We start from the raw sequence: 20,415 nt of genomic DNA on the forward strand, positions 1-20,415 counted from the left end.
CTACAAGTAGGGATGAGTAAACCCGACCTTAAGAGTTCAGCGTTCGTACCGGACACATCAAACACGGACTTTCCCTGAAGTCCATTGCAATGATCGTTGTCCCAGGGAAAGAGAATTTTCCAACTCAAAAGTTTGGGTCCTCATTGCTTTCAATAAGGTTTGGGTTCTTGTTTAAGTTCGGGAACAGTTCTGGTACCAGAACCAAACTATGGAGTAGGGTACTAGAACCCGAACTTCCACAGGTCTGCTAGTCCTTACATACAAGTCATCATGACTATGGTACTCATCTGAAATCTTCAAAAATGAAAATGTATAAACCAAATTAAATGTTTCATTCAACGTCTTCTTTTTTTATCGTAAAACTTGGACTTCGATGACATAATTTTTATTGATGACTTTCATTAGCTGCTCGGCAATATTCACCATAACAATCTTTTTTTAAAGTGGATTAATTATATTAAACAACGCTGAGCCATGAAACAATATTCCTAATTAATTTGTCACTGCAGGGTAATATAATGTCGGGATTAAACGACTTTGCTGAAATCATCATCTGGACTGGTAGTAAAAACAACAAATTAAATGGTTATTCCTAACTGAGCAAGTTACCAACTATCCGCAGGAAAGCTACAGCTTGCTGATCACTGGGACGCCCAACGGCCCTGAGAATGAGGCCATGGCATGCAATAATGGCACATGTTTACTGTGATACTCAGGGGACATTATGGGCAGGTACAGATCTGGGCATTTCGGCCATTTTAAGATTTCCTATTTATCTCAGGAGACGATAGGTACAGAATGGCTAGTATCCAAGATCCATCCCAGGTTACAACACTCTAATTTTGCAAAAATAATGGAAAATATCCAGAAAAGTAAACAAAGACACGACAGTAATCCACAGATACCCAATACATCTTGTATCTAATTCAAAATCTGACTTTTCTGTAGTAGATAACCTGTAAAATATGTAATGGGGACTTCTAATCTGTTCGTTGGATCAACCCTCCTAAGCCATCTACAGCAGGGGAAATAAGCATTGAACTCATTTTCTATGTAAATATATTTCTAAAGGTGCTGTTGACATGACATTCTCACCAGCTATTGGTAACAACTCATCCAATCCACACAAGCAACGAAATCAGCCATAGATATCTATAAATTACCATAAGTTATGTGTAATAATGAGAAATGACACAGGGAAAAAAGTATCGAAAACGCTTACCGAAATGTATTTAATACTTCATGCAAAAAGCCTTTGCTGGTGATGACAGCTTCAAGACGCCTCCTGTATGGAGAAACTAGTCCATTGCTCATGTGTGAGAATTTCATGTCAATAGAACTTTAGAAATATTTTTACTTTGAAAATTGTCAATATGTTCAATACTTATTTCACCCGCTCTATATGTGCATGCAGGTCATAGAAAGTTGCTGTAAATTGATACCTTGATATCTGCGATCCGATGTCTTATTTCAGAGAAATCCATGTTTTTCTTAACATGTAAATGTGGTGTTAAGATCTATGGGTGGGGTCAGGGATAAGTCTGGAAAACCCTTAAAACAGACAGCAAGATGAATAAGACTATTGGTCTTGCTTGCAAATCACAGAAGAATTCCCGCTGTGGGAAGGGATACAGTTTATGCCTATGTACAAGAGGATAACTTAGTAGCCTTTTAGGGTTCATATAGCGTTGTATGCATACAGGTCTTAATAAACAGCAAAAACAAGAATAAAACCTCATAATATTCAACAAGGTATAATAAAATACTACTTAAAGGAATCCGTCACCCCCAAAATCGTATATGGGTTAAGGCCACCGGCATCAGGGGCTTATCTACAGCATTCTGTAAGGGTACTGTCACACTCTGCAACTTTCCAACGATCACGACCAGCGATACGACCTGGCCGTGATCGTTGGTAAGTCGTTGTGTGGTCACTGGGGAGCTGTCACACAGACCACTCTCCAGCGACCAACGATGCCGAGGGCCCCGGGTAACCAGGGTAAACATCGGGTTACTAAGCGCAGGGCCGCGCTTAGTAACCCGATGTTTACCCTGGTTACCATCGTAAAAGTAAAAAAAAACAAACACTACATACTCACATTCCGGTGTCCGTCAGGTCCCTTGCCGTCTGCTTCCCGCTCTGACTGACTGCCACCGTAAAGTGAAAGCACAGCACAGCGGTGACGTCACCGCTGTGCTCTGCTTACTTTCCGGCCGGCAGTCAGTCAGAGCGGGAAGCAGACTGCAAGGGACCCTGACGGACACCGGAATGTGAGTATGTACGGTTTTTTTTTTTTTACTTTTACGATGGTAACCAGGGTAAACATCGGGTTACTAAGCGCGGCCCTGCGCTTAGTAACCCGATGTTTACCCTGGTTACAAGCGAACGCATCGTTGGATCGGTGTCACACACACCGATCCAACGATGACAGCGGGAGATCCAGCGACGAAAGAAAGTTCCAAACGATCTGCTACGACGTACGATTCTCAGCAGGGTCCCTGATTGCTGCTGCGTGTCAGACACAGCGATATCATATGGATATCGCTGGAACGTCACGGATCGTACCGTCGTAGCGACAAAAGTGCCACTGTGTGACAGTACCCTAATGCATTCTGTAATGCTGTAGATAAGCCCCCGATGTCACCTGAAAGATGAGAAAAAGAGGTTAGATTATACTCACCCAGGAGAAGTCCCGCTGCGGTTCTGATCCGATGGGTGTCACAGTTCGGTCCGGGGCTTCCCATCGACGTCCTCTTCTGGTCTTCACGCTGCGGCTCCGGCTCAGGCGTACTTTGTCTGACCTGTTGAGGGCAGAGCAAAGTACTGCAGTGCGCAGGCATCGGGAAAGGTCAGAGAGGCCCAGCGCCTGCGCACTGCAGTACTTTGCTCTGCTCTCGACAGGTCAGACAAAGTACGCCTGAGCCGGAGCCGCAGCGTGAAGACCAGAAGAGGACGTCATGGAATGAACATGGGAAGCCCCGGACCGAACCGTGACACCCATCGGATCAGAACCGGACCAGGACCGCCCCTGGGTGAGTATAATCTAACCTCTTTTTCTCATCTTTCAGGATACATCGGGGGCTTATCTACAGCATTACAGAATGCATTCCAGAATGCAGTATATAAGCCCCTGATGCTGATGGGCTTAGCTCACCTTCGATTTCGGGGGTGACAGGTTTCCTTTAAGAACATATTTCACAATGATATCCCATATAGGTCCTATAGCGCTAATAGTTCTAAATTCTGGAGATTGCTACTAGCCTTGTTAGAGAGGAGGATTGTCTACATATGCTTACAAGTTGGGAGCCATCAATTACTCTCTATGGAGATGTCTCATCCAAAGAAATGAAAATAATCAGAAACATGTTTTTACCATACCGATTTTCATTTTACATACCAAAAAGAGACAAATGCTAAGCTATAAAGACTGTTGGAGACCATTTTTAGGCAAATACTCCATAAAATACTCCTTCCTCTGCAGAATTCCAATTTTACCTTACTGTCTGAACATATCAGGAATGAGCTTTCTTCTGGCCTCCGTTATGAATGCCAGCGCTAGTCTAGACTGACAGGAGATGGTTGCAATTTCTAGACCTTGCACATGAAAACTGACCTATTGGGGATGTCGGTGATACATTCATGTCCCCGCTGTCACATTCCTGTCTTGATACAAGTCACTGTTCCCGTGGATGGCATTTGTCCCTGTCTAAGTAGCTTTATACATGCTAATGATCCAAGGTGCACTTAATAGAAATGTCTGCCTGTGAAATATTTTAGTGGTTCACATATTAATCATACCTTTGTGATCTTTATTTGGTTTAACTCAATAGATAAATCTGCTTTCTTCCTCATTCTCTCATTACATTTATCTTCCGAAGTCTGATCAGTGTACAGCCAATGCAGTAAAGAGCTGACAATGTCGCATTATACCTTTTACCGCAACCAGAATATGTATATGAACAAGGAAAGAGCCATTTTCCCAGTGCTAGTTTTGTGGAAGACCTGGAACACGGGTAATGTTGCTGGAGTGGGGGGAGAATAGCGGACCCGCCATTCCCCCTTACCAGTATGGACCAAGTCTTTTGTTATTAGATAAGTGCAATAAAGCACCAGCCACTATATGTGAATATCCCCGTACAAGCTTAAAGGGTATCTCTCACCAGCTTCTTGCAACCTGAACTGAGAACAGCATAATATAGAGACTAAGACCCTGATTCCAGCGATGTATCACTTAATGAGCTGCTTGCAGTAGTTTTGATATAATCACTATTTTATCAGCAGGAGTTTATCACTAGAGAACTAGTATACCTGCTGCCATGTAGTCCTCCATATTCATGTGGTCTATATAACCACACCCCCACCACTGATTGGATGCTTTCTACATATACACAGTGTGCACATAAAGCTGCCAATCAGTGGTGTGGGCGGGGTTATACAGAGAACTGATAGATCTGCAGCAGATAAAAGAGTTTTAAACCAAAACTACAGAAACAAGTATGTGCATACATCGCTGGAGTCAGGGTCTCTGCCCCTACATTATATTGCTCTCAGATTGGGTAGAAAACTTGGTGACAGACTCCCTTTAAAGAAAGGCATAAGGTATATTAATTCAGTGGCTGAGTTGTGGCTAAAAACCCTAAGCAAAGATGTGTCAAGAACCACATTTGAAAACATCAAGTGGATTTTAAAATATATGGTATAGTTTATTGTTGAATGTTTTTTTTTTTTACAGATCTTTTTACCATCTAAGGTTTTCTAAAATTAAACCTATTTCCATGAGCATATGGTTATGACAATGTAAAGAATAGGCTGGGAAAACCAGTTTTGGTGATGATGAAAGGACAATGCAATCACAAGCATACTAAGCTGGTAAAATTATGGGGGATACCTGAAACTATGTAGAAAAAAAATGTGTCTAAGCACGAGCAGGCAGGTGGTTGAGACCTACCTTCATGTTGTGCCCGGCGCCATTCTTCGCTGGCACACAGCGGTCACTGACCAACCCTGCCAGCGATTCAGCTGCTCAACAGCGCAACTTTGACTCTTTTGGGCTGACCTGCTGACAGGGCGGCACTGCTGGCATCATGATGATTGACGGTTGGCTGTCAATGACGTCAGCAGTCACTTCCCATCAACAGAGGAGCTGAATCGCCAGCAGGTCAGTGACTGCTCTGTGTCGGCAGAGAAAAACACAGAAAACAGGCAATAAATATATATGAATATATTTGTAGATATTTAATGTGGCGGATATGCAAGGGTTCATTTTATGCTTTTATGCCATTACAATCACCAAGTGAGTTTAAACTTTTTTGGCGTCTAACGTTAGCACAGGAACCAGAATTACGGCCTCTATATTGCTTTGAAAACTCTCTCCTTATCTCCATAGGTGATATATTGTTCTAATTCTACTTTTAGGTTACTTTATTGCATTTTCGGAACAACTTATTAACTTATTAAAAAATCATAGATGGCTCACATTTTTAAATGGAACCTGTCATGAGATTCATGCTGCGTGTAGAATCAGACACTGGCTTTGTTATTTTAGCTGTGTATTCTGAAAAGCTGTGGTGTCTCAGAGAAATCATGTGGCACTCTGAAAAGCCAGCAGGAGGCTAGGCGTCTCGGATTACTAGTCCTAGGCAGATACTTGGCAGATTCCCCTGCCCACCATGACTGATCATTCTAGGGAAGCGAGATGACTAGGCGTCAATGGGGACCAGCCTTGGAATAGTAATCCTAGACACACAGGCACACGGTCTAGATTAGGCGGGATGTTACTGCCAGATACCCCTAACTAAAGCCGGGTTCACATTTGCATTCGGGGGCTTTGCGGAGGGCTGCGTACGTCCTCAGAACAGCCCCGCCGACTCCCGCATACTTCCGCGTGCGTCTTGTGTACCTATCTTTAACATTGGGCACGCAGGACATGCGGATGTAAGCGGATGTATGCGGAGGCGTCGTTTTAACAAGCCCGCTGTCTGCACAAAACACAACTTGTTGCATTCCCGTGTGGTCGGCGGGCGTGTCAAAATAACGCATCCGCTTACATCCTTATGTCCTGCGTAATCAATGTTAAAGATAGGTACACAGGACGCATGTGGAAGTATGCGGGAGTAGGCGGGGCTTAATGGCGGACGTACGCAGCCCTCCGCAAAGCCCCCGAACGCCAATGTGAACTTAGCCTAAGTGAGGCGCACACTTCTTGATAAATCAGGAGCATGGAAAAGTGATGTCCTCCATATGCCCCGCCACAAATCTTACTCCAGTCAGTGTCTGAAGGAAGGCATGCCACAGCTTGGCATCACACCCCAGTTCTGCCCCTGTCCCACCAGGATAGGGTACCAATCCATGAACCAATATATAAGTTAATCCGGCCCTCCTTATGATACAGAAGATAAGATTACATTGAATATGCCATCTACGTAACCAAAAAATGACATTTCGGTTAAACAATTAGCCCTACTTCAGACAGATCACATAAAAGACATGAGGACAAATGACCAGAATGGTGCTGTACAGGGCATGGGTGCAAATCTCAGGTATGCAAATACTGACCATTAGATACTGGGCACAAGAACGTTGCACCAGTGGGTATTTAATTTATGTACTTCTATATGGCAATGTTTCAAATTATTCATATTACGGTAACATGATCTACATGTGAAATAGGCAAATTCATTGTCGAGGCACACTCTGGCCAGACTCCGCTGTTAGAATTCAGCCCAAAACTGAGAAAGGCAGTTTTGTAGTCTAGTTCTCTTCTGATACTAATCAATTGTGATGCAAACATATATTGAGTAGTGATAATAATTGCAAACTCATTTGTTTCACTTGTCAAGTTAAAAGTATATTTCTATCTAATCATTGCCTTCTGGGTGCTTATTTTAATTTCATTATTTTCTAATTAATTTTACATTAACAATATTCACAAGTGCTCATTGGAAAAATCACATACCACTGTATTGAATAGCAAAAATAATATTTGGTCTACTACTCTTTCTCTGGCCTATAATTATCACTAGCAACTAATTTCTGATCGAACCTGGCAGTAATCGACCAGTGTGAGTGAATGAGATCTGCATAAAACAATGATGTCTGCATAAAATAAAAAGAAAATGTTATCAATAATGTGACTGGTGTTAGGCTACTTTCACATTTCCGTCGGTAGTCGGCCATCACAAAGAGTTGGCGCGACGTACCGACGGACGATTGTGAAATAGTGTATATCGTGAGCAGCGGACACAGTTTTTCAACGGGTCCGCTGTCCAGTCTAAAGTCCTGGGGAGGAAAAAGAGAGAGAGAGAGCTAGATTTCCTGCCGGGAATGCGCAGTCGGAAACACAGGATACAACGTACAGAAAAACGTTCCCTTGAACGTTTTTTGCAAAAGACGGGCCGTCACATTTTGCAGGATCCAGTGCACGGTGGACGAAACGTGAGTCCATACGTCGCTAATACAAGTCTATGGGAAAATGCAGGATTCTGCATTTACAAAAATCGACGTATTGCAACGGTAGCAGAAAGACGGAAATGTGAAAGTAGCCTAAGGCCGGGGTCACACACAGCGAGATACGGCCGAGTCTTGCAGGTTAAAACCAAGCTCTGGCACCGGCACTCCAGAGCGGAGCGGGCGGCCGCATAGCAATACATGGAGCTGAACGCTCCGCTCCAAAGTGCCGGTGCCAGAGCTGGGTTTTAACCTGCAAGACTCGGCCGTATCTCGCTGTAGTGTAACGCCTTCCAAACCAATACTGCCCAGATTTTCGCAGCATCCATGCGAAAACAGGTGGAAGACAACACAGATCCTAGGAAAGGGACCTCCTCAACCAATAACACACACTTCTCGGGTTTTATATATAATTTATTGTCTCGAAGTACATGTAAGACCTGCCTGACATGGACCTGGTGTGACACAAGGTCAGGTGAATAAATTAGTATGTCATCCAGATAGATAACAATGAATCTGCCTACCAGGTGACTAAAGATGTCATTTATAAAGTGTTGAAAGACGGCGGGCGCGTTCGTCAACCCAAAAGGCATCACCAGATTCTCATAGTGTCTCTCAGGCATATTGAACACAGTTTTCCACTCATTCCCCTCTTTAATGTGGATGAGATTATTTGCCCCCTGAAGTCTATCTTAGAGGACCATTTTCCTCCTACAATTTGATTAAAGAGGTCAGGGATGAGAGGGAGCGGATATGGATCACAGACAGTGATCGTATTGAGTTCCCGGAAATCCAGGCAAGGGCGTAACCCCCAATCTTTTTTCGTTACAAAAAAGAAACCCAGCGGCAATGGGGGATGAGAATGGTCTGATATGATCCTTAGCCAGGCTTTCCGTGATGCAGTTCTTCATTGCCCATCTCTCTGGACCAGAGATATTATAGAGTCAGCTCTTGGGCAGCTTGGCACCAGGAACAAGATTAATGGCGCAATCATAAAGAAGATGGGGAGGGAGTTCTTGGCTCCCCTGCTTGAGAACACATCCCCAAAATCCGACAGGTAATTAGGCACAGATTGGGTATTCACCCTAGCCAACCAGGTACCCATGAAGTGTCCTGGACAATAAACACTCCACTTAACTATTTCCTAAGTCTGACAAAATCTATTACAGGATTGTGCAGAGCGAGCCAAGGAAGACCAAGTACATAGTTGAAAAGATGAAGTACTTGTATATGGAAAATACCACCACTACTGATACTACTTTCTTTTTACAACTGGTCAGCTCACCCCCCAGAGTGAAGGAAGAATCAGTCATGCTGAATCCAGATCTCGTTGTCTTTCAACCTACTAACAGAGCTGTCAGGAAAAGACAGGGTCACACTACTGTAGAATACGGACGAGTGCTAGGCGAGAAAACATCACATAGCACTCGGACCAGTGTTAATCTATGGGGCAGCTCACATTACCGTATTTTTTCTCAGGCCTAGTCGACGTGCGTGTAAAATCGCAGCATGCTGCGATTGTAAGCATATATCATTGGAGTCTCGCCAATGCCAGCCTATGGGTGCGAGAAAAACTCGGACACCACACGGACCATTTGTCTAGCTTGCGACAAATAAGCAGCCATTTTCCTCATTTCAGCCCATTGAGTAATTTAATTCAATGGTGAATATCAGTGAGAAATGTAAAGCCATACGCATGTCATACAGATGTCATACGGATACATAGGTGCGAGAGAATCGACTCATCGCATTGAAAACGCATTACACACGGATGACCATACGAAGAACACTCGTGCAACTCTCAGACCAATTTTTCATATGTTAAGTGTGACCCCAGCCTTATTCTCCAACTCTCCATTAAAACCACATACATGTCAGCCAATCTCAGCACAGATGTGTATGGGGTGATGAGTGGTACAAGGGAATAGCTGTCACTACCTAAGGTATATGGGCAGCTTTAATACCACTGCATAATGTGTTTCCCTTCTTTGCAATAACTCCAGGCAATTTGTCTTGCTACAACAACTTAATGTTTTCACACGTAAATTCAGAATAAAAGTTTATTTTTTCCCCCCAAAGTACAAAAGAAATCTAAAATCCGGCTGAAATTTGAAAATCAAAGCTGGAATACAGGTTTCAACTCAGACAGCAGTGAATAGATTACCTTCTTATAAAGTAAATGTCTGTGAGAGGTGTTTGAAGGCACACAGAAAAGCATTCACTGTGAAGGTTTTACCTTCCATAACACTTTGCTCAAGAAAATGAGACCTGTCACTCCTTGTACAACTTTGCTCACATTGATTACGCCTGGAGAAAAATGTGTTCACTTCCCAATGTAGAAGAATAAAAGTTTCATGGTCGAATGAGAAATGGATTCTATTAGGCAAGGACAGTGGTGATAAAACAATCCCATAGGTAAACAGAATATAGACAACCATTTTTCACATTGATCCGAGGAATGAAAGAGCAAACGTAAGCCAAGCAAAGATCTATAGCCCAAAATGATGAATGAAGGCTTTACATGAGATCAGAGATTGGCATTTGGTCATACCATGCCTTATAGATAAAATTACACAATGAAAATCTCATTGCAGCCATTCCAGGTAAATTGTTAAAGAGATTGTCCAGAATCTTAGCCTCTTTCTACTGTTGACAATTTTTATTTTTGAGGTTTTTTTGCTTTTTCATGAGCTTCTTCTAATAGTCATAATTCTTATTTTTCCATCGACATATAAGAAATGTTCTTGTTTGTGGGATGAGCCATACTTTAGAATGACAGTATTCATTTTACCATACAATATCCTGGAAAACAAGTAAGAATTTTTTTAAGTTTTATAAACCGCTGAAAAAAATCCCATAATTTCCAATACTGTTTTTTGGGTTTTGTTATGCAATGCTTTAATTGTGTAGATAAAAAATGACCTGACAGTGTGATTTTTCAGGTCAGTATCACTATGACAAGTACAAACTTGTATGCATATTTTTTTTTTAGCTATAATTGTACAATATTTGTAATAATATTTGTACAAAAAAAAGGTGGTTTGTGTCACCATTTTCTGAGACACTTAATTTTTTTTTATCCCACCAATAGAGCTTTAAAAGGTTTTGTTTTTCATGTGTAGTTTTTATTGATATCATTTTTTGTAAAATACTATATTTTGGCTGCTTTTGTTGCATTTTTGACACATGGAGGCATGGAGAATAAAAAATGCCAATTCTGGAGCTTCTATTTTTTAATTGTTTTTCAGCATTAAAATAAGTTAAATAATTTTATACAATGAATTTTTATGGATGTGGCAATATTGAAAATGTTTATTTTTTTATTCTGTAATATCATTATTTTTAATGTGGGAAAATGGGGTGATTACATTTTTACGTTTTTTATTTATTTTATTGTTTTAGTCCAAGTGGACTTGAATCTGTGATCATCTAATAATTATTTCTTTTTAATGTAACTGATTGCTTTTTCTACGTAATACAACAGTATGGCAGCATATAGGTAACATTGTGGTCTCCTAGGAAGCCCAGCCCATGGCTGGGCTTCACAGGATCACTAAAATGGTAGCCAGTGGGTTTTTCAACAGGTTTCCAGTTACCTTAGCAACTAATAGACATTATCTGGAGCCAATGGATGCCTGAAATGTTGTGCACCAGGGATCACTTGCCTTAAATGCCACAGTCAGAGACTGAGAGCGCCATTTAAGGGGTTAACAGATGCGATCAGAGCTCAGCTTTGATTGCTAATGCTACATGCCTCTGCCAACTGTTATGACCCCAATGGCGAGGGTCTCAGAGGAACGTGGAAGTCTGCAGAATACAAAAATCCAGCTCATAGGGCAGTGGTAACTGGGTTGACCATATATCTACTCCTAACACCAACACTAGAAGTAGCCGGGGATCATTCCTACGTTGATTCTAGATGACACGCGCCAGCCGGAGAATCTAGCTACCCCTAGTAGAGGAAAACAAAGACCTTTCTTGCCTCCAGAGAAGGGGACCCCAAAGCTGGATAGAAGCCCCCCACAAATAATGACGGTGAGGTAAGAGGAAATGACAAACACAGAAATGAACCAGGTTTAGCACAGAGAGGCCCGCTTACTGATAGCAGAATAAAGAAAGGTAACTTATATGGTCAACAAAAACCCTATCAAAATCCACACTGGAAATTCAAGAACCCCCGAACCGTCTAACGGTCCGGGGGGAGAACACCAGCCCCCCTAGAGCTTCCAGCAAAGGTCAGGATATAGATTTGGAACAAGCTGGACAAAAATACAAAACCAAAACAAATAGCAAAAAGCAAAAGGCAGACTTAGCTGATATAACTGGAACCAGGATCAGTAGACAAGAGCACAGCAGACTAGCTCTGATAACTACGTTGCCAGGCATTGAACTGAAGGTCCAGGGAGCTTATATAGCAACACCCCTAACTAACGACCCAGGTGCGGATAAAAGGAATGACAGAAAAACCAGAGTCAAAAAACTAGTAACCACTAGAGGGAGCAAAAAGCAAATTCACAACAGTACCCCCCCCTTAGTGAGGGGTCACCGAACCCTCACCACGACCACCAGGGCGATCAGGACGAGCAGCATGAAAGGCACGAACTAAATCGGCCGCATGAACATCAGAGGCGACCACCCAGGAATTATCCTCCTGACCATAGCCCTTCCACTTGACCAGGTACTGAAGCCTCCGCCTGGAGAGGCGAGAATCCAAGATCTTCTCCACCACGTACTCCAACTCGCCCTCAACCAACACCGGAGCAGGAGGCTCAGCAGAAGGAACTACAGGCACAATGTACCGCCGCAACAAGGACCTATGAAATACATTGTGAATAGCAAACGACACAGGAAGATCCAGACGAAAAGATACAGGATTAAGGATTTCCAATATCTTGTAAGGCCCAATAAAACGAGGTTTAAATTTGGGAGAGGAGACCTTCATAGGAACAAAGCGGGAAGAAAGCCATACCAAATCCCCAACGCGTAGTCGGGGACCCACACCGCGGCGGCGGTTGGCAAAGCGCTGAGCCTTCTCCTGTGACAACTTCAAGTTGTCCACCACATGATTCCAGATCTGCTGCAACCTATCCACCACAGAATCCACCCCAGGACAGTCAGAAGGCTCCACATGACCCGAAGAAAAGCGAGGATGGAAACCAGAGTTGCAGAAAAAAGGCGAAACCAAGGTGGCGGAACTAGCCCGATTATTAAGGGCAAACTCAGCCAACGGCAAGAATGTCACCCAATCGTCCTGATCAGCAGAGACAAAACACCTCAAATAAGCCTCCAAAGTCTGATTGGTTCGCTCCGTCTGTCCATTAGTCTGAGGATGGAAAGCAGACGAAAACGACAAATCAATGCCCATCCTACTACAAAAGGATCGCCAGAACCTGGAAACGAACTGGGATCCTCTGTCTGACACAATATTCTCAGGGATGCCGTGCAAACGAACCACGTTCTGGAAAAACACAGGAACCAGATCGGAAGAGGAAGGCAGCTTAGGCAAAGGAACCAAATGGACCATCTTGGAGAAGCGATCACATATCACCCAGATAACGGACATGCCCTGAGATAGCGGAAGATCAGAAATGAAATCCATGGAGATATGTGTCCAAGGTCTCTTCGGGACAGGCAAGGGCAAGAGCAAACTGCTGGCACGAGAACAGCAAGGCTTAGCTCGAGCACAAGTCCCACAGGACTGCACAAATGACCGCACATCCCTTGACAAGGAAGGCCACCAAAAGGACCTGGCCACCAGATCTCTGGTGCCAAAGATTCCCGGGTGACCTGCCAACACCGAGGAATGAACCTCGGAAATGACTCTGCTGGTCCACTTATCCGGGACAAACAGTCTGTCAGGTGGACAAGACTCAGGCCTATCAGCCTGAAATCTCTGCAACACACGTCGCAGATCCGGAGAAATAGCTGACAAGATAACTCCATCTTTAAGAATACCAACAGGATCCGCGACTCCAGGAGCATCAGGCACAAAGCTCCTAGAAAGAGCATCGGCCTTCACATTCTTAGAACCTAGTAAATACGAGACAACAAAATCAAAGCGGGAGAAAAACAATGACCAGCGGGCCTGTCTCGGATTAAGGCGTTTAGCAGACTCGAGATACATCAGATTTTTGTGATCAGTCAAGACCACCACACGATGCTTAGCACCCTCGAGCCAATGACGCCACTCCTCAAATGCCCATTTCATGGCCAACAACTCCCGATTGCCCACATCATAATTTCGCTCGGCAGGCGAAAACTTCCTAGAGAAAAAGGCACAAGGTTTCATAACAGAGCAACCAGGGCCTCTCTGCGACAAAACGGCCCCTGCCCCAATCTCCGAAGCATCCACCTCAACCTGAAAGGGAAGTGAGACGTCAGGCTGGCACAAAACAGGCGCCGAAGTAAACCGGCGTTTCAACTCCTGGAAAGCCTCCACGGCAGCAGGAGCCCAGTTAGCTACATCGGAGCCCTTCTTGGTCATATCCGTCAAAGGTTTCACAATGCTAGAAAAATTAGCGATAAAACGACGGTAGAAGTTAGCGAAGCCCAAGAACTTCTGAAGACTCTTAACTGACGAGGGCTGAGTCCAATCAAGAATAGCTCGGACCTTGACTGGGTCCATCTCCACAGCAGAAGGGGAAAAAATGAACCCCAAAAAGGGAACCTTCTGTACACCAAAGAGACACTTTGAGCCCTTGACAAACAAAGAATTTTCACGCAAAATTTTAAAGACCAACCTGACCTGCTCCACATGCGAATCCCAATTATCAGAAAAAACCAAAATATCATCCAGATAAACAATCAAAAATTTATCCAGATACTTCCGGAAAATGTCATGCATAAAGGACTGAAAAACTGAAGGCGCATTGGAGAGCCCAAAAGGCATCACCAAGTACTCAAAATGACCTTCGGGCGTATTGAATGCGGTTTTCCATTCATCACCTTGCTTAATGCGCACAAGGTTGTACGCACCACGAAGGTCTATCTTGGTGAACCACTTGGCACCCTTAATCCGGGCAAACAAGTCAGACAACAGCGGTAAAGGATACTGAAATTTGACAGTGATCTTATTTAAAAGCCGATAATCAATACAAGGTCTCAAAGATCCGTCCTTTTTTGCCACAAAAAAGAATCCCGCACCAAGAGGGGAAGAAGACGGACGAATATGTCCTTTCTCCAGAGACTCCTTGATATATGAACGCATAGCGGTATGTTCAGGTACCGACAGATTAAACAGTCTTCCCTTAGGAAACTTACTGCCTGGGATCAAATCTATAGCACAGTCACAGTCCCTATGAGGAGGCAGTGCACTGGACTCAGACTCACTGAAGACATCCTGATAATCAGACAAATACTCCGGAACTTCCGAAGGCGTAGAAGAAGCAATAGACACAGGCAGGGAATCCCCATGAATACCACGACAGCCCCAACTTGAGACTGACATAGCCTTCCAGTCCAGGACTGGATTATGGGTCTGTAACCATGGCAGCCCTAAAACAACCAAATCATGCATTTTATGTAAAACCAGGAAACGTATCACCTTGCGGTGTTCAGGAGTCATGCACATGGTAACCTGTGTCCAATACTGCGGTTTATTTGCTGCCAATGGTGTAGCATCAATACCCCTAAGAGGAATAGGATTTTCTAATGGTTCAAGAGTAAAACCACAGCGCTTAGCAAATGAGAGATCCATGAGACTCAGGGCAGCACCTGAATCTACAAACGCCATGACAGGATAAGATGACAGTGAGCAAATCAAAGTAACAGACAGAATAAATTTAGGTTGCAAATTACCAATGGTGACAGGACTAACAACCTTAGCTATACGTTTAGAGCATGCTGAGATAACATGTGTAGAATCACCACAGTAGTAGCACAAGCCATTCCGGTGTCTATGAATTTTCCGCTCATTTCTAGTCAGGATTCTATCACATTGCATTAAATCAGGTGTCTGTTCAGACAACACCATGAGGGAATTTGCGGTTTTTCTATCACATTGCACCGAATTAGGTGTCTGTTCAGACAACACCATGAGGGAATTTGCGGTTTTGCGCTCCCGCAACCGCCGGTCAATTTGAATAGCCAGTGCCATAGTATCATTCAGACCTGTGGGAATGGGAAAACCCACCATAACATTCTTAATGGCTTCAGAAAGGCCATTTCTAAAATTAGCGGCCAGTGCACACTCGTTCCAATGTGTCAGCACGGACCATTTCCGAAATTTTTGGCAATACACTTCAGCCTCGTCCTGCCCCTGAGACATAGCCAGCAAGGCCTTTTCTGCCTGAATCTCAAGATTGGGTTCCTCATAAAGTAAACCGAGCGCCAGAAAAAACGCATCAAGATCAGCCAATGCCGGATCTCCTGGCACCAGCGAAAAAGCCCAATCCTGAGGGTCGCCCCGTAAGAACGAAATAACAATTTTTACTTGCTGAGCAGAATCTCCAGATGAACAGGGTCTCAGGGACAAAAACAATTTACAATTATTCACGAAATTCCTAAACTTAAACCTGTCTCCGGAAAACAGTTCAGGAATCGGTATTTTAGGTTCTGACCTAGGATTTCTGATAACATAGTCTTGTATGCCCTGCACACGAGTAGCCAGCTGGTCCACACTTGTAATCAAGGTCTGGACATTCATGTCTGCAGCAAGCATAGCCACTCTGAGGTAAAGGGGAAAAAGAAAAAAAAAAAACTCAGAATCTTCTTTCTTATAATCCCTCTTCTGCAATGCATTAAACATTTAATACTGGCCTGGCAAACTATTATGACCCCAATGGCGAGGGTCTCAGAGGAACGTGGAAGTCTGCAGAATACAAAAATCCAGCTCATAGGGCAGTGGTAACTGGGTTGACCATATATCTACTCCTAACACCAACACTAGAAGTAGCCGGGGATCATTCCTACGTTGATTCTAGATGACACGCGCCAGCCGGAGAATCTAGCTACCCCTAGTAGAGGAAAACAAAGACCTTTCTTGCCTCCAGAGAAGGGGACCCCAAAGCTGGATAGAAGCCCCCCACAAATAATGACGGTGAGGTAAGAGGAAATGACAAACACAGAAATGAACCAGGTTTAGCACAGAGAGGCCCGCTTACTGATAGCAGAATAAAGAAAGGTAACTTATATGGTCAACAAAAACCCTATCAAAATCCACACTGGAAATTCAAGAACCCCCGAACCGTCTAACGGTCCGGGGGGAGAACACCAGCCCCCCTAGAGCTTCCAGCAAAGGTCAGGATATAGATTTGGAACAAGCTGGACAAAAATACAAAACCAAAACAAATAGCAAAAAGCAAAAGGCAGACTTAGCTGATATAACTGGAACCAGGATCAGTAGACAAGAGCACAGCAGACTAGCTCTGATAACTACGTTGCCAGGCATTGAACTGAAGGTCCAGGGAGCTTATATAGCAACACCCCTAACTAACGACCCAGGTGCGGATAAAAGGAATGACAGAAAAACCAGAGTCAAAAAACTAGTAACCACTAGAGGGAGCAAAAAGCAAATTCACAACAGCCAACCATATAAACTTGCTGGCATCTGTCAGGTATAGTGCAGGATCAGCTTCTAAGCTTGATGAAACACCAGCACCTGGCATGTAACCTACATGTTTGTCACACATCGGATAGTAGCTAAGGGGTAACAATAGGAACAATACTGGGATGACAAATCTACATTGCAAAACATTAAGAGAAACTAACCAAAGAACAAGTCTATACTGTAAGTTTCTACAATTATCTCATTTATCCAATAAGTTTACAAATGGTGGAACAATGATGGCTATGGAAAGCAAGAATGAGCAGTATCCTTCATTGCTAGACTAAAAGAGAGGAGAAAAGCTTCAAAACAACTCAACAACAGCTAACACTTGCTCTTTTACCACAATGGACTCAGAGGAGCACAACCTATGAAACACCCTAAATAAAGGTTTTTTATCTGTTCAGAGCTCCCATATTTAAGGAAAGGGTTATACTTATTAAAGACAAAGATCCAGGGAGGAAAACAAGATAGCTGTCAAATCCACAATGGCAACTGATTGTGGTTTTCTTACTTGTCCCCAATATCACTGATTGCAGAGTGGGATCAAAGGAGATGAATAAAGGTATTTTCACACTCATCAAACTTAGGGCATAGTTGGAAGTAAATACAGATAGTGGAGGCGAAGTACACCCTGTAGACCATATAATAAACGGACAGACATTTTCTCTATAGTACAAAGAAGACAATTATCCTTCCTAATTTAAAAAATGCAGCATCTTACAGTACCAGCAAAGTGAATGAGATTTATGAAGTCTCATGCACATGATGCTTAATTTTTCCTTGCAGATTTGAAGCAGTTTCACATCTGCAACATTTCGATTCTTTCAGCACTTCTGCAGTACTTTGCATCCATTCAAATGAAGAGGGAAAAAACACATAAAAAACACATAAAACATGCAATAAATCCGCAAGGTTTTTTAGTGCAGATGCGCTTTTGGTGCAGAAATTTCTGCTACACATACTAAGCCTGTGCACATACCAAAAATGCTTTTAATTTTTAATTCCCAACCTGTAATACCAAACTGTTTCGAGACGTTATAAAGAGGGTTTGACATCACAGCATTTAATCTTAATTATCCAGATGTCTATTTTCAGTAAGCCAGAAGGAATAGACTTATCTATATGTTGACTTTTGTTTTCTTTCTTTTTTTTGTGTTTTTCTTTGATTGGTCAAGAAAACACAGACTATTGTTCATATGAGAATGTAATATTGTCTTGTAAGTTGACATTTGTTGTAACATATTGTGGTGCTATCCTAAATGACAGAGACACAGGGTAACTGAACAATAGATGTTTGCTAATATGTTGATTACATATTGTCCAGGCCAGATAGATTGTTGACCTGCAAAACAGAGAAGGACAAACTACACTAATTGATTAAATACTCAAACAATGCGAGTTAATGTCATCGCACCTTCCTCTTGACATCTGGATAATGGCTTGAAGGACAACAGTTGTGAACTATATAAGGTTGATATAACACCAGTCATCTGGCTCCATGGAGATGTTTGTAGAAACCATGTTGTGACCCTCCAGTCACCTGGCCTCATACCTCAATGGACTGTCAGCTTTCTAAGCTTGTCAGTACCTCCTCTCTGTGGGTGTCATAGGTGGGGGTAGTCGGCCCTGGAAGCTCCTAAGTCACAGCCGCTCTAATAAGGGTGAGTCAGCAGAAGGGTGAGACTCTGTAACTTTGCACCATCTTGGGGATTTTTCTGGGACTGTTCTATATGTTATTGTCTGTATTGTGCTTCAATAAAGTATTGCCACACTGTTTTACCCTCAACCTGTGTTGTCTGAGTAGTATTATGTCCATGGTAAAAGAAGAGTGGGTGTTCAGTGGGATGATCCCTGGTCTATGCGGTCTCAAGCCAGTGGACTAGAGCCCCCACTGACTCTCCTTGTCTCCACAGAGGGCATATTTAAAAGTTCTTAAAAGAAAACTAAACATAGAAAATGCACAAAAAGTATCCCATTCATTCTTTTCATCTCCTCCTTTCCTTTGATCTTATTTTAGCTCATATTACAATTAGAGAGGTTCTCTATGACCTGTGAAGATTCTCTGGTGCTGGAGCCGGCAGGCATGTGACCGCAAGTATGTGATTTGCATAAATGCAGGTACGTGCTGACTAGTTGTGTGTGGCTTCACTTAATGCAAGTGTATTGAGCTATGCTGGACACGTCTAGTCGGGATGTGGCTGGAAGTATTAAAATCGCATTCTTGCGGTCACATGACCACCCGCTCCTGGCACAGGAAATCCTAACAGCGTGCAATGCGCGCACTATGAGGACTCACAAGTCTGCTGTCACATAGAGTGACTACGGACTTTTAGCATATGGCCGGACAACCTTTGTAAAATTAAGAAATAAAGAAATAATCTCTGTGTGCTTCAGGAGCTCAGCTATGTCCCGTTCGTTCTCTTCACTGTGCTGTGTCTAACTGTAAGTTACTAGTCTGCAGCAGGAGCCTCCCACTCTACCTTGTCTGCAGTAAGACAAAAAAAAACATAAATTAAATGCCAGCTCTCAAACTGTTAATGTGCAATATATCTACGCAATAATAGAATGGATAAAATACAGGTCCTTCTCAAAAAATTAGCATATAGTGTTAAATTTCATTATTTACCATAATGTAATGATTACAATTAAACTTTCATATATTATAGATTCATTATCCACCAACTGAAATTTGTCAGGTCTTTTATTGTTTTAATACTGATGATTTTGGCATACAACTCCTGAAAACCCAAAAAACCTGTCTCAATAAATTAGCATATCAAGAAAAGGTTCTCTAAACCAGTGATTTTCAACCAGTGTTCCGCGGCACACTAGTGTGCCGGGACACATGGTCGGGTGTGCCGTGGGGAAAGTTCCCCAAACTATGCTTTAACCCTTTCTACCCTTTCAATTTGCGCTGCCTGGCACAAGCATCTCAGTCAGTGCAGGGCCAGGCACACATAGGGGTTAAGGACACAGTAATATGTTGGTATAGTGTTCAAACACTTTATTTAACAGACAACTAATACCTAAAAATACTTTATTAGAAAAATAGTTAAAATTGTAGTAGACAAAAAACCCGCAAACCTACACTCAATGTGAACAAAAGGGCTACTGGTTATCCCTGTAATTCCCTATTAAACCCTTCCTAGCAGCGGAGGTTGGCACCCTAGCTTGTTCGCAAATTGGCGCCCCCACTCAACGTCGGCTGGTCCTGATATACTCTATAATACCCTACTATACAGCAGGACAGAAAGAAAAGGCCCGTATCAACACAAGGAGTGCCGCTAGGAAAATGGAAAAGGGAAGTGGGGTGCAAAAGGGGATATATATATAACGGCCACAGCAAAAATTCTAAATAAAGTGAGTTAGCCTATGCAACCAGAAAACTGGAATAGCCCTCGTAACAACTCAAAATATAGAC

General features: G+C 43.0%; 1 protein-coding gene across 10 annotated transcripts in view; it reads right to left on the bottom strand.

Annotated features, from left to right (window-relative positions):
* Nucleotides 1–20,415, bottom strand: part of MAPK10 (mitogen-activated protein kinase 10) — a 361,444-nt gene that overhangs the window by 218,199 nt on the left and 122,830 nt on the right. The gene's annotated exons all lie outside the window — the stretch shown is intronic.

This window comes from Ranitomeya variabilis, chromosome 1 (genome assembly GCF_051348905.1).
Source record: "Ranitomeya variabilis isolate aRanVar5 chromosome 1, aRanVar5.hap1, whole genome shotgun sequence".
NCBI classification, from domain to species: domain Eukaryota; kingdom Metazoa; phylum Chordata; class Amphibia; order Anura; family Dendrobatidae; genus Ranitomeya; species Ranitomeya variabilis.